The 23,692-nt window shown below is 43.5% G+C and overlaps 1 long non-coding RNA gene across 1 annotated transcript; it reads left to right on the top strand.

Moving 5' to 3' along the window:
* Positions 1-9,390: 9,390 nt before the first annotated feature.
* LOC134470805 (uncharacterized) lies at positions 9,391-15,365 on the top strand. Its single transcript, XR_010039968.1, has 4 exons — positions 9,391-9,546; positions 9,895-10,024; positions 11,379-11,471; positions 14,930-15,365. It is a non-coding gene; the product is annotated as an uncharacterized LOC134470805 (long non-coding RNA).
* Positions 15,366-23,692: the final 8,327 nt, after the last annotated feature.

The following is a 23,692-nucleotide window of genomic DNA, read 5'->3' as shown; positions in this document are numbered from 1 at the left end:
GCTGTCCAGGAGAGTGTGAGATGATCTCTCCTATTGCTGTGGATTTGCCTTTCCCTAGTGATTAGTGAGCTTGAGCCTCTTCCCCTTTTTTAGTACTGGGGATTGAACCCAATGTATCACTGAGCAACATTGCTAACCGCAACCACCCCTTTTTAAATTTTGAGACAAGATCTTGGTAAATCACTAACCTGCCCAGGTTGAGATCCAATTTATGATCATTCTCCTTCAGTCTGCCTGAGAGGTTGGATTATAGGTATTCACCCCTGTACTCCACCAGGCTATTGTTTTATTTAACTTTTATAAAATACTTTGTCAATAAAAACTATGAAAGAAGTTTCTGAATATGTATGGTCATTAAGCATCATGTAGCCATTCACCAAAGTATATACACATCAAATCATTTGTATACCATAAAATATACAATTTTCATCTGTTATTTACAAAAATAATAAAAATAAATAAATAAAAAGAATCCTGAATATCTTGGCATGGAATATTGAGCATGTCTAGTAACCCTTCAGGGATTCTCTACATTCCTTTTTCTTGTAGTTTTGGGTTGAAACCTAGGGCCTCATTCATTCTCTGCCACTGAGCTACCCAGATTATCCACTTACTTGATTTCTTTAACTGGGCTATTTTATGACTCAGTAGGCACTAAAATTAATTGGCAGGGGCTAGATGGGGTGGCGCACACCTTTAATCCCAGGGTTTTGAGAGGCTGAGCCAGGAGCATTACAAATTCAAGCTCAGACTAGAAGTTAGAAATTTTTTTTTTTTTTCCATTTTTACCGGTACCGGGGATCGAACTCACGACTGCCTGCTTGCAAGGCAGGTACTTATGCCACTGAGCTAAATCCCCAGCCCCTAGAAGTTAGAAATTTAATGTGACTGTCTGGGGATTTAGCTCAGTGACATAAGCACATACCTTGCAAGTACTTGGTCGTGAGTTCAATCCCCAGTACCAATTAAAAAAAAGAGAGAGATTTAATATCACCCTGTCTCAAAGTAAAAAATAAATAATACATAAAAAGACTGACGATGTCACTCAATGCACAGGTCTTGAGTTCAAGCCTCACTTCTGGGAAAAAAATTTTAACTTATAAATAATTGAAGATAGCACAATACTTTCCTGTTCACAGCTGAACAAAGGATTGCTATTATGCCAATACCAATTATTCCTGTTACTCTCTTGTTTCTCTTATCTTACACTACTTTCATGCAAATCTCTGTAAGTCAAATCCTCATTTGAAATGGCTTAGCATCTCTTTATTGATTCTTTCGTTGGTTAATGTGTCAAAGTCTTTAACATGGTCATTATCATGTGCATATCATGTTTTTGAGTGTTACATTTCTTTAAAATGCTGAATGTAACTCAATAAAATGGCATACTGCTATAAAATTAGCATTCAGGAAGCTAAGGCAGGAAAATAAAGAGTTCAAGTCTACATAGGGAATTTAAAGTTGGCCTGAACTATATAGTGATATCCTTTTTCATAAAAAGCCAACCAAGTGTTGGAAGCCACTTGCCAATGTTTTGAACTCAGAAATAATTAAAAGATTTCCCATCACAGTGTTGCTGTTGTGAACTCACATATTTGCTGTTTGATCTCACATATTCCTCAAATTGGTAACCAAGTATTGCAAATAATTTTTTCCCATACTGGGGTTGGAATTAATATAGTCAGGGACCACTGGGTTGGGCCAGTGATGCCCCAGAAGGTTGGAATGACAAAATAAGACTGTGAGTGTAGTAAACGCATACTCTTTGTAGCACAGGATGTTTCGTAGGACCCATCTACCCATTTTTTAAATATTTTTTTAATAAGAAATAGAACTCACAATCTTGTGCTTGCCAGGCAGCCATTGTGCCACAGAGCTATCTCCCTGACCCCAGTGCCATCTTAAAAATGTGATAAAACCACAAAAACAGAATGTTTGCATGAAACGTGAAACCTGAGGAAGCCCTTTAACTTCACTTGCCCTTAGTTCAAGATCACTAATTTTGAAGGTCACATGGCAGGCTAATAATTATTAGTTTCCCAACAGCTTTGTTGTAGACAACCATGTGGATTACGATAGTTTCCTGGGTTACTTTTCAGGGACCTGACGGCTGCTTCTGCTGAAACACTGACCCTTCACTTGAATCTGAGATGAATGGCTCCGCGTCTCTGACTTTCCATTACAACTGTCCCCTCCGCAGTTGTATTCCTTGAATCAGATTCTTCTCACCTCTGTACATGGACATGCTGACAATTTAAAAATGCTTTATCCAACACTATCACACAAGATGAGATTGGCCTTTGTCCGTGAGAGCTGGAATGTGTCTCTTCCACAGAACCCTGTGTTTTCTCAAGAAGCGCAGGCACAAAAGATCCTTCAGCTCTACCATAAATCAGGATGTTTCCGCCAAATGACACCTTGTTTCAGAGTCCTGCAGCAGTGCTGAGCAAGGTTAAGCCCAGGAGGTTGTGTAGGATAATGGCAACAGACACACCAAAATTCAACACCTTGGGAACAAGGTGAGCATGACACTCCCTGGTCCAAGTCCATAACAAGAAAAAATATCTTTTGGACCTGTGCCCCTGGCCACTGGAAATAAATGCCTGTAATCCCAGAACCCCGTGAGGCTGAGGCAGTTGTATCACAAATTCTAGCCCAGACTGGGAAATTTAGCAATAAGCTATCTTAAAGTAAAAAAAAATATATAAAATTTTTTTAAGGGGCTGACAATGTAGCTCAGTAGTAGTATGCTTGCCTGGCATGACAGAGGTCCTGGGTTGGATTTTCTGGCTCTACAAACAAATAAAAAAATTAAAACTACCCTTTGGAATATACTCCAGCATTTTTTCAAGAAGACATAAGGCCAATGGTCAGGCAAATCTCTGTAATCCCAATTACTCAAGAGGGGGAGACAGAAGGACCACAAGTTCACTGCCAGCCTGGGCAAATTATTCAGGTCCTACATAGAGAAAAAAGAAAGTGAAACGTAGACTCAATAGAGAACACATGTCCACAAACAAGTACATGAATGTTTATGATAACATTATTCATAATACACAAGCAAGAACAACCCGGTATCCTCCAATTGATGAATGGGTGCCTGAAATGTGATACATGCATATAATAAAATATTATTCAGCCATAAAGAAGGAATGGTTTACTGAGGTATGTCACAACAAGAATGATCCTTGGCAACAGAATAGGAAGTAAAAGACACCAGACAGAAAGGCTATATATTATAAGATTCATGCAACTAAAATGCAGACAGAATGGCATAATGCATAGAAACAGAAAGTGGTTTTGTGGTTTCCAGGCCTGGAGGATGGAGGAGATGAAAGGAATTTCTAATGTGCTTAACATTTCTCTCTGGACAGCTAAAGGTTCAGTGCTCCTGCCACAGCGGGTGACTCACCAAGCCATCTGAGGTCCCACCGCTTCAACTCACTAGAGGCGCAGTCATGCTGAGGTCGGGGGTTGGCCAGCCGAATGGAGAGCTGAGCTGGCGGGGAGCCTGCATCGACCTGTGCTGAGTGACTGGAGTGTAGTCATTCCATAAATAGGGTGCTTGGCAGACAACATTCTGGGACCCGGCAAGTACAAAGGGCAGCAGTGACTTCAGTCAGTTGTTCCCTTCCCGAACGGGACTGGTGGAGTGAGTTAGGCCTGGCTCACAAGACCTGGCTGAGACCCAATAGGTTATTCAAAATCAATTCCCTAGGCAGCAGTGCACACTAACGCAGTGAAGCCTCAGAAGTTTGACTGACCTGGAGGGGAGGTAGCACACAGTAATTCAGGGCAGGCCTCAGCAGCTTGACTGATCCAGAGGGGAGGGGCCAGCATACCCTGCCCCTCTTAGCAGCTCAGTAGCACACTGCAGTGGGAAAGGTCACCTAGCCAGCGTGCTTCAGAAGAATTGTAACCAACAAAGAAAGAAACTGGGGCCTCCTGGAAGAAACAAAAAAGATGGGAAGACGAAGCAACAACAAAAAGTCCCCAGGTCCCAACTCTGAGAACATTGACCCAGGACAGGTAAGTACAAAGGAGAATGAGAACAGCAAACATGCAATATCAGATACAGCGCCAGTGGACATAAAGAGATATATTCGAGACCTCATAGATGAGTTCAAAAGTGAAATATTTAGCCAAGTAAAGCAAGATATAAGAAGATTAATAAAACAGATGCTAAGCACCCCTCAGGCAGGCACAGAAGGAAGAAGGGAGGAACTCAAAGGAGAGAACCATTTGATGAAGAATATAAACAATAGGGCTGGGGATTTAGCTCAGCAGCATAAGTGCCTGCCTTGCAAGCAGGCAGTCGTGAGTTCGATCCCTGGTACCGATAAAAAGGAAAAAGACAAAAAAAAAAAAAAAAAAAAAAAAAAAAGAATATAAACAAAATGTAGAATACATGAAGCAGATTCAAAGAGATCACCAGGAAATTAAAAACTCTATGGAAAGATGGCAAATCTGCTTGCAAGAAACTAAGGATAGATTATCCAAACTGGAGGACAGTTTTGCAGTGTGGGATTATGAAAGGAAAAACTTTTTTAAAACAACAAGGAAACAAGCAGTAATAATACAAAGGCTAGAAGATGACAAGAGGATCTATAACTTGAGAATAAAGAATGTGAATGAAGAAGCAGGGGTACAAACAAAGGAACTACAAAGGCTATTCACAGAAATGATTAAGGAAAACTTCCCAAATACAGGAAAAGGAAATGATATTCTGATGTATGAGGCATACAAAACTCCAGCCACCTACAACCAAAACAGAGCTACACAGCTAGGCATATAATAATCAAGATCCCAGAAATTCAATATAAGAACAGATTATTAAAAGCTGTTAGAGACAAGAAACAGATAACCTATAAATGAAGGCCCATCAGAATAACGGCAGACTTCTTGACACAAACCATCAAGTCAAGAGCGAGGAGCGAAATATTCCAAGCCCTGAAAGAAAATAACCTCCAACCCAGATTGATATACCCTGCTAAACTGTCTCTAGAAATTAATGGAGAAACAAGACGCTTCCAAGACAAAGAGGAACTTGGGAAATTCACAACCATCAATCCAACTCTACAGAGAATACTGCAGGGCATTTTAGAGAGAAAAGTACTAGGATTCCAGGAACAGTGGCAGAGAGGCCTCAATGAATGGAGCAGAAAACAAAATAAAGAAGATAAGCAGACAGCTGATGACAAAAAAAAAAGAGCATAACAGAAATGAGGCAGAGGATTGATTATAATCTCTAATATAGATGGCCTTGATACACTAAATTTAAAAAAAAAGAAACACATGGAGTAGATGAGGAGGCAGGGTCCACTGAGATGCTATTTATAGGAAATATAATTAACATGAAAAAGAGTACATGGACTGAAAATCAAATATGAGAAAACAATGCTCTATGTGACAGAGAACCAGAGAGTAATAGGGGCAACTAGACCAGTATTTGTGGACAGGTTGGAAAGACAGGCTTTAATAGGTAAAGTAATACAATTAGCGATCAAGTCCCAGAGACAGAAGGTTCAGAAACACTTAGGTAAATAGCAGGTTACCCCCCCACACCCCAATTTAAAACCAAGGGTCTTGTTCGGACCCAAAAATGCATAGTGTACCCTGGGGAAGTGAAAGGGGCTGTCTTAAAAAAAGATGGCAGGAGATATTGTTAATACTGTATCAGGATAGCAGGGCATGGTGGCTCAAGTCTGTAATCCCAGCACTCGGGAGGATGAGGTGGGAGGATCGTTGCAAGTTCGAGACCAGCCTAGGCTACAAAATGAGCTCAAGGCCAGCCTGAACTGCATAGCGAGACTCCATCTCAAAAAGACAAAAAAAAAAAAAAAATAGTGTATCAGGATTTAAAACCCCATTACTCTCTCAAACTAGACTCTGAAAAAAAAAAAAACATTACTCACACCACTCTGCTTAGATAGATTTTATTCTTTTTTTTTTGATAGATTTTGTTCTGTCCCAGTTTATCTACTTGCATTACATTTGAGGGCACAGACAGCTATCCCAAAAACATCAGGATATAGCACAGTAATCATCTTTAATTTTCTATTATCTTAATCTGGAGCCCTGTATGACTTATACTGTTTGATCATGACTGATCCTAGTTAAATCTGGTTTGTTTGATTGCTGTTTGGTATCAACAGATTTTATTAAAAACTGATATGATTGATAGTATCAAGTCTGAGAGTCTAGGCAACTACACTGAAGATAACATTCTACAATACACATTCTGGTTTGATAACTGCCTATTTTTGAAGTTTTATACTATATACAAAGTTGTGTTTTTATTAATACTGTTATGTACTGATATATTCAATTATACTATGTCTGATGATATAGCCAATTCTATTGAAGATAAAAAGAGACAACACAGGAAACATAGAACTCCTTGTACAATGGTCTTATATGTCTTTTTCATTTCATGTGTTTATAGGAATATATTTTATTTTGTCTTGCTTTGTTTTGTTTCTCCCTCTAATATAGAAAGGATAGAAATACATGTTAAGACTCATGCATGTGTAAATCTATAAATAGTTTATGAGAACTGATCTTATGACACATGATGAAATGAACAGATACTTTGAAGAAAAAGAGACACTACAGTACCCAGTGCTGATCCTGGAGTGATATAATGTGAACCCCAGAAATAGTATTATTCTTTGTTCATAGTGATATTAGCCTGCTTGGGTTTGTTCAATCTCAACATAATTGAAGATATGGATAACTGCATGTATATTTAAGTGTATAGGATTGATAACCATATTTCTAAGTTTTTGTTGGATAGTTGAACAGAACTGGTTGCAGTCTCACTGTTTGAATCCCCACTTTATATCCTCCACTTTAGTATCTTGAATAACTATTTGTAAGAGAACAATCTGTAATCATCAACTAGTGATTTCTTACTGTTTTTTTTTTCTTTGAAAGTATGTATTAATCTTGAAAGCAGGCAGTCGTGAGTTCGATCCCTGGTACCGATAAAAATGAAAAAGCCAAAAAAAAAAAGTGTGTATTATTTCTATCCGTTTTCTGTTTTGTAGTCTTTCTTTAAATAAAATTTTTTTTAAAACATTCAAACTAGACTCATGTCTGTAAAAAAAAACAAAACAACCATTTGTCTCTGGGGTGGTAAACATGTTCTGGCGCTAGTGGTGATGTTTGGTTGTACAAGTCTGTGAAAAAGTTGCAAATTAATGACGTGTACACTTGAAATCAAGGTAAATTTCATGGTACATCTTTCAATTCATCTACTACGAGAAAAAATTTGGTTTTCAGAAACAAGTTAGAATTTGTCATTTATGAATATAATAGTGTTGTATCTGGGGTTTTATACAAATTCAGTTATTTACTCTCTCCAAATACTGTACATATGTGTATATATTTTTGTGGAGGTTTGTTTTGTTTTTGAGACTGGCCTTGAACTCACTGGGTAACCCAAGTTGACACTGCACTTAAAGTGATCTTGCCTTAGCCTCCCGTGTACTGGTATGAGGGCATTCGTTACCCCTTTTGCTTTTTCCGCTTTGTCCTTTTCTCTTTGAAAACTCCTCATCTTGAAAACTTCACTATTTATAGCCTATAGGTTATAGCTTAGGTGTTTAGCTAGCAGTCAGACTTCAAACAGAGAGTGAACTTTGGCCACCCTCCCAATGGTCCTCCTTCCCCTTAATTGGCCATAAACAGAGAAAGGGAAGAGTTATATCCCAACATGGACAAACTGCCCAATGTCCCCCTCCTGTGTGTCAAATAACCAGATAGGTAAGAAGGTCTCGTAACACTCCAAAGTAATGATGATGTTGTAAGATATGGTATCCATGGCAACCTGAGTCTGTGTCCTTGGACATGGGTATAACAAGAAAACAAAAGATCAGAGTCAACAACTGCAGCCACCTGAATTGGCCGCTAATCCTGCAGTTTCCAAAAAGTCTCACTTGTTTCTTGACTCTTGGTTTCCCATGAGTGACTTTCTCAAGTGGGCCATTACACTTAATTACATCTGTGTACCACCAAACCAGCTCGTAATACAACATATATTTTATTTTAGTCATAATTATATAAACAGATGTCTTAAACTATCTAAGAAATCTCACATAGAAAGCCATTCCCATGTAACACAGAAACACAGACATGTTCTAGATATGCCTGAACAGCCAGGTGTGGTAGCTCACACATGATACCCCAGCATTGTAGAGGCCGAGGCAGAAAGATCACCTCAAGCATAAGGTCACTCTGTACTTCAGTCTGGGCTAAGAAACCATATCTGTTTTTTGTGGTGCTGATAATTGAACTCAGGTTGCACACTTGATAGACTGAGCTAAACGGCCAGCCTATTTTTTTTTTTTAAACGTTTATGGCGGGGAGATAAGACCTCACTATATCCCTCGGGCTGGCCTCTGGCTCCTGGGTTCACGTGACCCTTTCATGTCAGTCTCTGGGAAGAGCTGTAACCGCAGTTGTGTGCACTGTCCCTGGCTCTGCTATTAAATATTTTTAATAGGCTCACCTCTAGTTAGTCTGTAAATGAGCAAACTGTGATACCTATACATCTACCTCCTAAAAAGAAGTGCAATTAATAATTTATTTATTTATCTTTATGATACCAGGAATTTAGCCAGTGTTTTCACTCTGAGCTTTATCCCCAAGACCTTTTTTTCAGATTTTGTTTTAATCTACATTTGTGTGAAGTTGCCCAGGCTGGGCTCAAACTTGAAATCCTCTTGCCTTAGTCACCCAGGATGCTGAGATTAGAGGTGTGCACCTCCGTGTGTGGCTGCGCAGTTAATATTTATGTTTTCTTACAGTATCATTCTATGTACTAGTTCTATTGCCTTCTACTTCACGTTTTCTAAGACTCCTATAATCAAATTTTTTAACAGCGTAACACCAGTCCTCCTTCATTCACCCCTCCCGTGATTTTCACCAGGAGTAAAAATTCCTGCTGCAGCCTTATTTGGGGCCAGCCACGCCCCTGTGCACCACACCCCGAATCCAGCCCAGACAGTCCAGGTGGGATTAGCCACAAGAACCTAGGAACCTGAGCAAAAGCTTATGAGGGCCCAGCGGGTTCTCCTGCTCCGGGAGAATGGGGAAGGCTGGGCACAGGGTGTGGCTACTACAAGTGACCTTCACTCAGTAGCAGCCTCTTTGGCAAATGCTCAGCAGGTGACCCACGTGCAAATGTAAGTCAGCGGGAACCAGGACTCTTCTTTCCTGTTTATCTCTTAACATAGGACCCTGGAGTGAACAGTTGTGTGCATTTATCCCGTCTTTTCTTACTACTGGGTTTTCAATGTCTCCACACAAAGGGAGGCCTTTACATTGGGGGAGTGAAGGACACACCTCAGCTGCTGTGTGAAAACCCCTGTGCGCCTGCAGGTTCCTTTCATTACCCACTCAGCAGCCTGGTTCCTGTAAATTCACACAGAACCCTGCTGGCCGCAATTTGCTCCAGCACATTTGGTCTTCCGGGGTGCCTGCTGTTATTTAGGGGAGACCATTTCTGACATTTGTTTACTAGAAAGCTTCCTGTTGTACCAGGTAAGAGAACTAATCATTTCACATAAAAATGCAGTAGTTTGCTTCTTTTTTTTTTTTTTTTCTAAAGTCACTGTGGTGGTTGATTGTGTCAATTTGAGACATTTAGAAACTTAATTAACTGGGTTTAGCAACTGTACACCCTAGGGTGAGGAAGACGCACCCTGGGGTGGATCTCACCTGGAGGTATAAAAAGAAGGGAGCAAAGACTAAAGCATTGCATTCTTTGGAGAGGCTCCAGGCTCTGCCTTTGGTTTGGACCTCCTCTCCTGGCTTCCAGTGTAGGCTCTTCCGCTTTCCAGCATAGACTCTTTAGCCTTCCATCATAGAGCTTTCCGCCTTCTTTCACAGACCCATCAGCCTGCTGGTGTGCACTTGCACGAGACACTAGGACGACCTCCAGACCTTGGATTGAATCCTTCGGCCTCTAGCGTTAGACACCCTCTGTTCGCTTCCTCATCGGACTCTGTGGCCGACCATTGTAAGCCAATCTTGCCATTTCTTATACATTTGTATATCTCGTGTTATATCTTTTCTCTAGTAAAACCCTGACTAATGCAGTCACTTAATGGTAAAGTACTCTTAGGAAACCTGTGTTGGGGGCTACAAATTCACAATGGCTAATTTTGCATACTTCTCTAAGGGATAAAATACAGGTTTGCGATTATCAGTATCACCAATCTGAGATTTCCCATTGACTCTTCTTAACATAAAACCATCTATGCCCTCTTAAATTATCCCAGGATTATACTGCAGGAGAAGATTCTTAGCATAAAATCATCTACAAGGCTGGATGTAGTAGTGCACATCCATAATCCCAGCATTTAGGAGACTGAGGAAGAAGGCTCCTTGTGAGTTCAAGACCAGCCTGGGCTACAAAGTGAGCTCAAAACCAACCTGAACTGCATTGCCAGACCCTGTCCCAAAAAGACAAAACAAGACAAAAAAGTCTTCTTTGAGCTCCGAGGCATCCCCGGATTATGCTTTCCCATGGACTCACAGACCTGTGACTCTGCTGCCAGACTAGAATCTTTCACTAGCCTCACCTGTCTCGATATGTGCCCAATAGATAGTGGCGTTTGAAGTGCGGGAGAGGACCCTTCTGGAGACGCGACTTCCCACTCACTCCGTGTCACTAAACTTGTCTCTGGTTTTTATTTTCTCACTGTACCCTTATCACAGACAACTGGGGTTCTTTGCCAGCTCCTCGATGAGCTACTTTTTGTGTGTGTCTATTATATATAACCTTAATTTCTTCAGGGGCAGGATACTCTCTTGTACCCCTTGACCATTTTTGTAAGATGATTTTTCTTTTGAATTTGTACAAGTTTTTTATATTTTAGGGATTTTAACACTTCCTATTTGGATCCATTAAAAATATGAATGTTGCCCTAATTTAATGACATTCAGTATTCTAAAATACTTTTATTCCTTTATGGTTCTTTGTTTCACACCTGACTACCATTTTAAAATCTGATTCTCTTGTGACTAAGCTTCTAAGAATTAAAGTATCTGATCTATAATATAATGCAATTATTGGCATCTAATTGATCAAGTAGGTTATATATTATATATTTAAGTATCATATAATGTAACATAAATTTGTGTGCATAGCTGGGGGATTGAAACTAGGGTATTTGGGGCTGGGGATTTAGCTTAGCGGCATAAGCACCTGCCTTGTAAGCAGGCGGTCGTGAGTTCCATCCCCGGTACCGATAAAAATGAAAAAGACAAAAAAAAAAAAAAGAAAGAAAGAAACTAGGGTATTTACTTTAATTTCCTGCTTTTTAAAATTTTCTTTTTATTTTCTGCTCTTTTATTTTGGTCTCACGAAGTTGCTCAATTGCACAGGCTGGATTCTAATTTGCGTTAGTGCCATCTCAGCCTCCCAGAGTTCTGCAATTAAAGGCCTGTGCTTCCAGGACCAGGTGAGTGCCATGTGCATTTGCATAAAGTTTGGTATTTGATTGTCTACAGCTCTTAGGAGCGCTCAGGTTATTTTCCCTTGTGCGTATTTCCCTGAGTGACTTACTATCCCTCGGTGGAGCCGAGACTCAGCCTCCACTCACTTCCTCTTTACTCTTTCCGTGCCCGGGCTGGGAGCAGGCCTCCCACACCCAGCCAAGCCTCTGCCACAGAGCTGCAACCTCGGCCCACCCGCCTCCATCTGCTCCCTGTGCATGTTTTCCACAGATTTAGACACAGAGCCCCTCACGTGCAGACAGAAGGGAAGGAGGCACAGCACAGTGTGGCCTGGTTCTGGTGCCAAACACAGGCTCCATGTCACAGCGCTGCATCGCTGCCTTATTTCTGCGGAGCTGGAAATGTCTTGAGTTCTTGCACTGGAGCTGGGCAAACACAGAAGCAGAGAGCCAGAAGCACTGCCCAGCAGGACAGTGGGCCAAAAACAGCCATCCTGTGTCAGTAGGGTTCCTTCTCCCCACCAAGAACCCTGAGGACCAGGGTAAAGATATCACTGGCCCCACATGCCTTAGATCCACCAGATGCCCACGCTCACACAGGAGAGCTGGGGTGGGGGCAGCAGGCTGAGGCCAGGTCCAGTGCCCGGTGCTGAGCACTGGAAGAGGAGGTAGAGCCTGAGTATGCTTTGTCTGAAAGGCCAGGGACACAAAAGTTTCCAGATCGGGAGTTTTTTCCAAGTCAGAACACTGGTGTGCTCTGTACTAGCTAACCATCTGTTGCCTAAAATCTCAAATCTGAAAGGATTCAAAATCTTGGATCACAAGGTAAATTTTCAAATCAGGGATGTGCAACCTACATGTGAAAAGAGCTGGGCCTTTTAAGCCTCCAGTGCCTGATGTGGGGAACGTTACCCACTAAGTTTCAAAACCTACCACACAGCTCTCTTCCGCAGTACAGGAAAACCTGCATGTGACAGGAGTGCAAGAGTCCCAACAGGACAAAAACAAGAAAATAAACAGGTCTAAAAATCTATGGAAATTTAAGCCCAGTGTAATGTCCCATGCCTGTAATGCCAGTATTCTAGAGGCAGAGGTGCAGGGTCACAGGTTCAATCCCTATATAGACAACTTACTGATTTAGTGATACCTGTCTTAAAAGGAAACATCTAAAACAAATTTAAGGGGCTGGGGATTTAGCTCAGCAGCATAAGCGCCTGCCTTGTAAGCAGGCAGTCGTGAGTTCGATCCCTGATACCGATAAAAAGGAAAAAGACAAAAAAAAAAAAAATCCTAAAACAAATTTAAAAGACCACCAAGACTCATCCTAAACTACATCAGCATTGTGGAGCAGACATGGTGCTCTTTGCGTGCAATCCCAGTCCTCTGGGAGGCGGAGGCAGAAGGGTCACAAATTGGAGCCCACCTGGGAGATTTAGATATTTTAAGAAACAGGAAATTTAATATGATGAGTCATTTTTCAAATTAAAGGTAATAAGTCATTCTGTTTGGATGTCAGATAATTCTTAGTAATACTTGAGGGGAACAATATAGATCCGTGGGTCTGGCAATATACAAATACTAGGAAACCCCAAGGTCTGATGCATTTGGGATAGAAGGGCTTTTACTCCTTCTTGAAGTGGTAAACGATGGTAACTGAAGATCAAGAGGTGTTCTGGCCTTCACTCAGTAAAAGGCTCTTTCTGCTTGTGTTAAGAAAAATGGCTGATTTATGAGTTTATCATTGGCCTCATTCAGCGGAGGCCAAGCCTTTTATGTGAGTTCCAGTGTGTCTTGGCTCACTCCTTAGTCTCAGCTATTCAGGAATCTAGGATGGGAGAATCAAGTTAATGGCAGCTAGGCAACTGTGAAAGACCCCATTTCAAAATAAAAAATAAAAAGGGATGGAGATGCAGTTCAGTGAGAAGGGCTGGATTCAAGCCTTAGTACTTCTAAAAAAGTTTTAGAACTAAATAAAATGCAATCTCACCAAGACCATTGTGTGATGGCCCAAGACTGGCCAGCCTTCCAGGAGACTGAGACAGGAAAATGGCAGGTTTGAATATTCGAGTTGAAAGATTTGCCCAGCCTATGGAGCTTAGTGAGACTCTGTCTCAGAATAAAAAATAGAAAGAACTTGATGTGCAGCTGAGTGCAAAGAGACTGGTTCAATTGCAAGTACCAAACAACTAAAAGAAAATGAAAAGAAAAGAAAAAGTGAATCTCCATCAAGCATCCCGCCCCTCTGTTACTATACAACCAAATTTTCTTTTTTTGTACGTGGTGGGGTAGGGGGGATTATTTATTATTGAGACAGGGAATTGCTATGTAGCTCACTCACGATGTAGACCAGGCTGGCATTAAACTCAAGCTGGCACTAAACTCAAGAGCTTCCTGCCATGTGCTGACATTATAGACTTGCACCGTCATACCTGGCACTAAACAGGATTTGATTGGTTAAATGGCCACAGAAACTAATTACAACTAATGCACCCTAATACCATCCACTGGGGTCTCCAACAGGAGTGTCCAGGCAATGTGGACCCTGCAGGCGAGCCTTGGGCTTTGCGTGTTAAAACTTTGTTCTGGGTCCTCTTGCTGGCTGAAGATATAAAAAACATTTTACTTGGGCTGAGGTCCAGAAACCTCTCTAATTCATGTTTTTAGGATTTGGCCTCAAATTCTATCACTTCTGCCTGAAGTATAAAACTTGACTGTCGAGGAATCATGATGTTTCTGGAGGTGGCAGAGCCTACTCCTCCCCGCCCCCCCCCCCCAATAACTGGGAGATTGAACCCGCTGAGCTACAGTACTGTTCTCCTGTATTTTTTGGAGAAAAGGTCTCTAGGTCACCCAGGCTGGACTTAGTACTTCAGATTCTCCTGCCTCAACCTCTTTGAGATCTGAGATACCCTTCTTTCAGTGCCATGATCCCAGCACTCTAAGTTTTGAATGATTCCTACTGGATATCTCAGGACAGCTTCCTCCAATTTTTGTACAGATTTTTAAGTGTATGTGTGGGACAAATGCACTAATACTTAGCTACTTCCCCAAACCTGTAAAGATGTATTTGAAACCATTAAATACTATAGAGCCATCAGGCGTGATGGTGCAGGTCTGTTATCCCACCTACTGAGGAGGCTGAGACCAGGAGGATTATGAATTTAAGGGTGGCCTAGGTGATTTAAGGAAAGCCTTCTCAAATAATAAAGGATTGGAAATGCAGCTCATTGGTAGGGTGCCCTGGGTTCAGTCTCCAGGATGGGTGGGCCTCTGAGTCTCCTAGAAGGGGGAGCATTAGTATCTGCTCAAAAAGCCAGGCCTTTGAACTGCACCCTCAGGATAGTGGAGAGGGTGAAGTTCTGACTAGTAACACAATAGGCACACAACTAGATATGAGCTGTCTGCTTCAGTTTATGGTGATCCTGACCTGTCACCTATTTTTCTTCTTCCTTTAATCTCTGCAGCAAAACATGAGAAGGTACCAACCTGTGCAGGATGAGGATCCAAGGATCATTATGCTGAGCAGAGTCTGTGGGAAGTCTGCAATCTGTGAATGCATCGTTCTGAGCTGCATTGGGCTAACAGTTACGACTTTGGGAATGGGTCTCCTTATACGACATCACTCTCACCATGTGGCTTTTGCTATTGGAATAATACTGACAGCAGCAGGCTTGTATATAATCATCCATTTGATGTTGGTGGGTTGGAGGAAAGTCATTGAGATACTGCTGATAAATCTGTGTCAGCGGAGCTTTCATTTCTTATACGTTAGAACAGAGCTTTCCAGAGATAGCCAGCACCTCTCTGAGGCCTAGTGTGAACTGTGGTATCAGCAGTCCATGGCATGTTGAAGTTTTCTAAGCATTGTTTTCAAGTACAAATAAAATTTGCCTTTTAAAATTTGTTTTGCACCTTTATTCACTAATAGTTCTTGGGAAATGAGCCCAAGAAGAGCCGAGCTGCATTTCCAACCTTTAGGGTTTTTTTGGGGGGTGGGTAACCCAAGATCAAATTTATGACCTCAGACTTGCCAGGCAGGCGCCTATGCCGCTGAGCTAAATCTCTGGCTAGGGATTTTCTTGTTGTTTTTGCTGGGGTTTTTTTGTTTTTTGTTTTTTGTTTTTTTTAATCTGTACCGGGGATCAAACTCACGACCCCCTGCTTGCAAGGCAGGCGCTTATGCCACTGAGCTAAATCCCCAGCCCTATTTTTTGTTTTTTAAGACAGGAGCCTATGTAGCCAGAGCAGGACACAAATTTGCAATTCTTCAGCCTTAGCCTCTCATGTTGCTGGAATTACTGGTAGAGATCACTCTGGTCCTGGCTGGTTTTCATTTGAATTTTTTATTTTTTATTTTATTTTACATTTTGTATTTTTAACATTACTGTAATGTTAGTTGACTGAGATATATCTCTAGGTTGTTGTTTATTTTTCATTTTCAGATGGGGAGTTGCTAAATTTCTAAATTGCTACTAATTTGAGATCTTCCTGCCACAGCCACCCAGAGTATTGAGATTACTTTCATGCACTGCCTCATCTGAACATATTGTGTCTTGCATGTGGAGATTTTCTCACTTTCCAAAATGTAACACTTTACACAGGGCACATAAGTGTCAGTGAAATTGTGGGGTAAGGTGCACCACGTGGGTTCTCCACATGTGCTATGCAGACCACAGGTTGTTAATGGGAACTTGGAGCCTGACTTGAAGCGATCCAGACTCCTCCTCCCCATTCCAGTAGCAGTGCAAATACATGTGAGCTCGGGTGCCTGATTTGAGGTCCTCAAGAAGTTCCTTGGACACAAAGCTGCTAGAGAGGGGACGTGTCCCCAGGACAGATTTCTGAACACAAAGGGCCAGTGACAACTGGGCAGAATGGCTTCGCCAAACTGACTGTTGATTGAAATTTTCCAGACAGCAAGTGAAGGGTCCTGGGCTCTGTGGTCCACACCTTGCCCTGGCCTTTCTGCTCCTTTTCCCAGCAGTCTAAGGAGGGGAAAACACAGAGTTTAGGAGCATCACAGGTTTGGAGGTGACAGTGGTCCCAATGTAGCATTTGCTGAAGAAAGGAGAGAGGGACTCAGAGGCTCTGTGGAGACTTTAATATGAGGAACAGAGCTTGGTTCCATGACAGTAGATGTCATGGGCCCCAGACCTCCAGTCTGGTAGCTACCAGGTTGGAATGCACGTAAGACCTCACTGGCCTCTTCCCATCCTGACCACATGATTCAAAGCTGTGATGGTCACAGCCCAGAGGGCAATGGCTTTTTCTCAGAGCTCTTTGCCACTGGTGATTCATGTCCTGTCAGGAGAAGACACCATGAATTATGGATTATACCAAAAGTTTGTGAACAGACTACAATTGTTTGGTGGAGGAGATGAATGCTTTTGGGAGAACAAGGGGCCATTTGTCAACCATCCTCCCAGTCAAAGGACTAGAAGGCCCTATGGATAGACACCCTCGACTGTGACCTGAGCCTAGGCCACGATCTTCCTAGGATACAGCCGCTCATGCTGTGGCCACCTGCACCCTTATGCGCTGCTCTCAGGCCTCAGGGAGCCACTGTGGTCCAGCCACAGGACCACAATCTTCTTCAAATGTCCTCCAAACCCTGACTGACTCAAAAGGGTCTCAGAGCTGCCAGCCTGACCGCTGGACTCCTTTGGCCCTGACAGCTCTGACTTGATACCAATGTCTGGGCCCCTCCCGGTCTCCTAAAAACAGATAAGCCAATTCTGGGATGTCTACCCCAAGTGTGGCCCTGCACCCCCAATCTGTATCCCCAATCCATAACCCCTAACTGTCCAGGTATGCCTGCTCTCTGACTGTCATCCACTCCCTCTGAGCACCTCCTCCCATGGTTAATGCCCACATCAGCTGGGCTGATCTCTTCCCAGAACCAGAGGATCCACTTCTTCCTGGTTCTGTGAGGCCTTTGCCTGAGGCAGCTCCTGTAGGTGACCTGGAACTCTAATCTGTACCCTGCTTTTATCTCTTGTACTGCTGACTGTGTAAAAATGAGCCTCAGGATACAGCGCTCCAATACCTCAGTAAAAGTTGCAAGCTACCATCATTTTGGTTAAAGAATGCAGCCAGGGGAAACAGAGCACAGAAAGGAGAGATATAAGAACCCATGAGTGGGCTTCAGTCCACAGACCCAAGGGGCCGCCATTTCTGTCCCCGTGAGGCTCTCCTTCCACAGCACTGCCAAGTGTCTTTTTTGCCCCTGTGCTGTGGGTTTCTGAGCCAGATGCCCCATGCTAGGTGCAGACTGAGAGTAAAATGCCCCATGCTGATCTTTCTGACAAACCTCCTGGGAGCTGGGGGTAAGTGGAGGTCTATCTGTGTTTCCTGATCATCCTTCCAAAAGACAGGCCAGAAACTCCCTGGCCTAGTGTTACTGTGGGTACTTGCATCTAAACCAAAGCTGGAGATCTCCCTTGGAATTCACCTCTCTAGCATCTGTCTGCAACCAAGCCAGCTCATCATCTGGATGTTTTTTCCTTTCTTTCATCTTCTCTTCCAAATTTCCTTGTCCCTTTTGTTATTTCCTGCTTTCTGTCCGCAATTCTTCACATGTTAGACTGGATAAATGGCGTGTCTTTTCCAGTTGGTGAAAACATGCAAACTTGTATGGCCACACTTGCTGGTGCACCCTTGGGTTCCCAGCCAGAAGGAAGCAGAGGTGGGAGATGACTTGGGTTCAGTCTCAAGGTTCAAGTTCCAGGGCAAATCAGTGGACCCAGTTTCAAAAACAAAGCAGAGCCGGTCACCCGTGTAATCACCTCCCTCTGGGAGGCTGAGGTAAGAGAAAGGCCAGTTTGAGCCAGGCCAGGGCAATTTAGCAAGACAAGGAGACATTGTTTCCCAAAGAGAAACTTTGAAAAAAGGAAGGGGATGTAGATGAGCAAGAACACTCTGGGTTCACAGAGCTCCCAAACCCTGAGGCTCCCTTCCTGAGCTCCCATCTTCTGCCTCCCGATAGCACCCTTTCCAGGTCCCATGAGGATGCTGCACTTTGGACTCTGCTTCCTCATTTTTTTTTTTTTTTTGGTCTTTTTCATTTTTTATCGGTACCGAGGATCGAACTCACGACTGCCTGCTTGCAAGGCAGGCGCTTATGCCGCTGAGCTAAATCCCCAGCGCCCTGGACTCTGCTTCCTACTCTTGCCCGCCCTCACCCTTATCCCTTATGTCAATTGGGTATAAATGACACTGCTGATGAAATATTGATTTCCATCCCCAGTGAGTATCCACTAGATACAGATTTCTGTTTTTCCCAGAAGGTGTGTTTTCAGTTTTACTCTTTGTCATTTACTGGAGGTCTACCAGTCCTGAGAGATATCTGTCATTCGGGATTTAGTTACAGCACTGAATGTGCAGCAGGGTGGTGTCAGATGGCAGAGGCTACATATTCCGAAAGGGAAGAGAGTATCCCTGCCTGTGTGTTCACCCCAGTTCAGGTGCACACATGGCGCTTATGGCCCCAGGGCCCCTGGGAGATCTTCCTGACCCATGTCACTCCTTTTGGAGGAATTTCTCCTGTCCAGTCAGTACATGTCTTGCTGTTGTGCATAGGGCATGGATATTTGTCAGAGTGGAGGCAGCTTAACAACAAATGTGATCTCCACATGACACCTTCCCATGAACACATGACAGTGTGGGCTTGGGAGGGGAGTAGGCTGAGGTGTATGCAGGTAGACAATTCAGGAGCGAGCACGGTGGTGACACATGAGGGAGCGCAGTAGGGATGGAGTAGGTGCTGCGGAGGTCACACTGTAGGCCTATTTGTTAGTTATGTTTGTGGTGTGGAGGTGAGAAGTGCGAGGTGAGGTAAGAGGGAAAATGAAGATGTGAGTCGGGGGGAGTAAAGGCCTTCTCTGAGGGTGCTGTGCTCCCCAACAGTGTTACCTCAAGGCCTTGCTCTAAAGCAGGAAACTCGGTGTAAGTGGAAATCACCAAAGTCAGAAGAGCAGAATGGAAAGGAGGGCTGTGGATCGGGTTAAGAGAGTAGCCAGCCTCACAGGGAAAGCGGGCTTTGCAAGCCGGTTGTAGGTGTAGCTGGGAGAGATTCAAAACCTCAAGCCTGCCACCTAGAGAACTGCCCCTGCTCCCTGTCTGCCTTGCAGGGGTCTGGGCTGGGGACTATGGGGGTTTCCAGCAGGAAGACCACACTGACGCTATGATAGCCCCGGGAGGGGATGGTTCTTGTGTGGCCTGCACTGAACAGTGCAAAATTTACAAGAAGCAATCATAGACAATTACCACATCTTCTTTCCCTGGGCTGGGGAGCCTGTGGAGAGAGCGAGAGGAAGCAGAGTTTTCCTGGGTCACCATCTGCATCTTACTCTCCTCACTCACATCTCTCCTGACAGAAGTTCCTCCCAGCCTTGATGTTTTGATTTTTTAATATTTCCTCTTGCTAACCGCTATAGCAAAGGCATCCACCTTGGCTGAAGTGGAGAGGCCGAAGGGCTTGCTGCAGTCTGGTCAGATACCTGGCAGGGAATGCAGATCAGGTCCCACTGATGATGGTGAGGAGGAGATGGAAGAAGATACAGTCACAAATGGGTCCTGAGCCATGTGGCAGATGTGATAGACTCTGTTGGGATAAATCTTGGGTTTTGAACGCGGAATATATGCCTTGTTGTGTCAGCAAAGCGGGATTTGTCAGCATTGTTGACAGCTTAAAACTGCTGCTGATAACTTTTGTAATGAATTTTGAAATCTATCAGTTTTCTACAAATGTTAAAAATAAAGGCCACTAGGGGCTGGGGATTTTGCTCTGCGGCATAAGCACCTGCCTTGCAAGCAGGCTGTTGTGAGTTCAATCCCTGGTACCGATAAAAAACAAAAAATAAAGGCCACTAACTGTTGCCTAAAAAAAAAAAAAAAAATTTCCTCTTGCTGTTGAGGCCATTTGATGCATGCCTGTCAAATTGCAAAAGAATTACTATTACAATATAACATGTCAGGCATGCGAGTGTCTTAGTGGGACTTAACACTTAGTGTAAGTTTCACTGGGTTTTCTGGCTATAGAATGATTACTATATTTATTTTATGTTTTTTTCCAGATACTGTAGGAATTTCCATTTCTTTTCTTATGAACTTCTGTGTTGAATATTTTAATAGACATGGTATATATACGTAACTATTGTCTCCTTTAGGACACTTTATCCTTTCAACTATTTTACTTATAACTTATAGTTACGTGGTAGAACTTCAACTCTCCTAAATGGAGATACTTCTTTGATATCTGTTCTGAATAACTAAGTGGGAAAACTGAGCTGGAGTTTAGAATGCGCAGATTGTTGGGTCTCATATGGCAAGAGGAGGAGGCTTGTGAAAGAAACACATGTCATTCCCGCTTTCCCCAGAAAACAGGATCCTGGTATGGTGGTGCAGGCCATAATCCCAGCCCTCTGGAGGCCGAGGCAGGAACATCAGAGGAAGTTGAAGGCTACCATGGACTCCAAGTGAGTTCCAGGACAGCCTGAATTATAGGGCGGGATGCATTCCTAACAAATCATAAAAACCAACCAACCAAAATAAAGGACACAATAAAGTTCTGTCAGGGACTATAAAATGAAAATGGACTTTTTTCACCTTCTTATTGTGTGTCTCCCTGTCACTGTGAAGTGCTTGCTAGATATTAAATGATAATTTTGGACCCCTTAGCTTCTGGTTATTCATCCAAATTTGTTCACTCTGAAAAAGAAAACCCTGAATTATTTTCATGTAGGCAACACAAACAGAAAATCACATGAACAAATAGAAACCCTTGCCCTGATAGATGGAAGATTTATGAAAACGTAACAAGGAGGAACTAAACAGACAAGATTGAAGGTGAAATGCAGGAACACCAGGATGAAAGAAGCAAATTCTGTGGGTGCTCAGATACTCATTCTATACAGGAATACACCAAAGGCCTCTCAGCTGGGGACGCCTGCCCCAGCTGAGCACACAGGGAGGAGCACACAGGCAAGGTGGAGCCTCCTGAGCTCTTCCACTCCCACGGGAGGCTTTCACCCAGTCTCCAGTTACCTTTCATGCTACAGAGAGACAATCCAGAAAATGGAAACAGCTGGTCAGAAGCAAGGTGAGGGAAGGATTTCTAAGCAAGAGGAGATGGTCTAGAGCGGGAAAACTGTGAACTACTTAGGCTGGAGAGGAAAAGGCTAAGTGTGTGAGAAGCAGATTTCTGCAGAGAACATCTTGGGAGATGAGAGCATCAGAGAACAGAGCAGCTGCTGGGGAGATCCTCCCATGGGAGAATGTGTCTATGGAGGAAGAGTTTGTAGGCAGCGGAGAGGGGATGACAGCAAGGAGAAGCAGGACAGATGAGCAAAGGGGTAAAGCAGGAGGGGACCACCGTGGCAGGGCTTTGTGTTTGGGGGAAGAGAGCTGATCATTATGGATCAGTGACTCTTCCTATGGGGGGGGTGACTCCTGGCTTCTCAAGGTGATCTAGATTTAATCCCTAAGGATTATACTTAAGGGTTTTGCCTTCGGTCTGGGAGCTCTGGCCCACAGCAAGAGATGTGTGCCTCCTCCAAGGTCACCAGACATTTGACCCCCTGGTGTCAGCTCCTTCCAGAGCCTAACTCTGTCTGACTAACTAGCTCAGCTGCCTGTAAAGAATGCTCCTTTGCTATGTGACTCACTTCCCCATTTGTCCCTGGCTAGGTCAATTTTATCTGAACAACTAAACTTATTGGTTGACGATCTCTCTGTCCCACCTCATGCTCGTCGGCCTTGTCTGTTCCCAGTTTTCCCCACCTTACACCTGCCTCACCTCATGATTTTACTCTATAAAAATCCCAAGAAAATACAGAATCTGTAGCAACCCATTTGGGACCCCTTCTGTCTCTTTCTCAGACAGAAGCTTTCCTTCTCTCAATATATATTTCTGTTAACCATCATTGTTCCTAAAATTCACTCTTCGATTTTAGAGAACACGAACTTGTTCAGGACATATAATAGGTTGGGTGTTTCATTCCCCTAAATCACCAGGATGGAGGCAGGGAGTTTGAGGGTGTCACCTGCACCTCATCTGTCATCTTCAGGACCTGGACAGGGGTCGAGTCCTCATCCCCTGGGTGGGAGGCGCCCTCACAAGGCTCTGTGCAGCCTTGGCCTCTCCTCATAAGCCTGGCCCTCAGGCTCGCTGGACTGGGATGATGGCACCTGAGCTGCAGGGAGCTCACCTGTCCTTTGGGGGAGCCAGCTTCTTCCTGGGCCTCCCCAACAGCCAGGTAGCATGTGCGTGTGTTAAACAACATCCACGCTGGACATGGATTGTCTTTCCCAGAAAAAAAAACTCTCAGAAAATCACTCCCAATGTGGAGCAACCCGACCAAATGCACCATGCCCGCAGTTCTGCAGTTCTCCACAGGAACCCAGGCCATCTAGCACGTGTCCTTCCCTAGTCACCTGTGCACTGTGCTACCAGTCCCTCCCTCCTACAGGAAAGAGGCCTCAAACATAATGACCGTCTGAGCACATCCCCCACAGGTTTCAGTAATTATTTCTGGGGGGGGGGGTGGCCCATGCCTGTCATCCCAGCACCTGAGGCTGAAGTAGGAGGATTGCAAGTTTGAGTCCAGGCCGGGCAATTCAGTGGGACACTGTATCAGCCCCAAACATTTTTGAAGGCTGAGAATGTAGCTCCATGTGAGAGTGCTTGCCTAGCACCTGAGAGATTTTGATTTGATTTCCTAGCACCACAAAATTTAACGAAAGTTTTTTGAAAACTCCCCTATAGAAAACATAAGGGAGGTTCTAGGCAAATTCCTGAAATCCCAGTTACTAAAGAGGCTGAGCAGAGGGAGCACAACTTCCCTGCTAGCCGAGGTAAACTATTCAGGTATCTCAAGAAAACGAGAGTAAAACATCCAGTTAAAATCTCAAATAGAATATTTCTACACTGCTTCTAGTGCATCTTCACGTAACACAGAAATGCTGACAAGTTCTGAATATGCCTTACAGGCTGCCAGGAGTAGTGGCACAAACCAGGAAACCCGGCTCTGAGGAGGCTGAGGCAGGAGGCTCACCTCAAGTTTGAGGTCAGTGTGGTCTACATAAACCAATCATGTCTCTTTGTGTGATGCTGACAACTGAACTCAGGATTCACAATGTAGACCATCGCTCTACCACTGAGCTTCATTCCTAGCATTTTTGTTTTTCCTTTTTGGTGTGCTTAGGGAAATGGAGATCTCAGGATATAG

The sequence above is a fragment of the Cavia porcellus genome, unplaced genomic scaffold, assembly GCF_034190915.1.
Source record: "Cavia porcellus strain 051 isolate PalLab524CR breed Dunkin Hartley unplaced genomic scaffold, mCavPor4.1 scaffold_16, whole genome shotgun sequence".
Lineage (NCBI taxonomy): Eukaryota > Metazoa > Chordata > Mammalia > Rodentia > Caviidae > Cavia > Cavia porcellus.
Note: the sequence above shows the minus strand (reverse complement) of the source record. Positions and strands in the feature narration are given on the sequence as shown.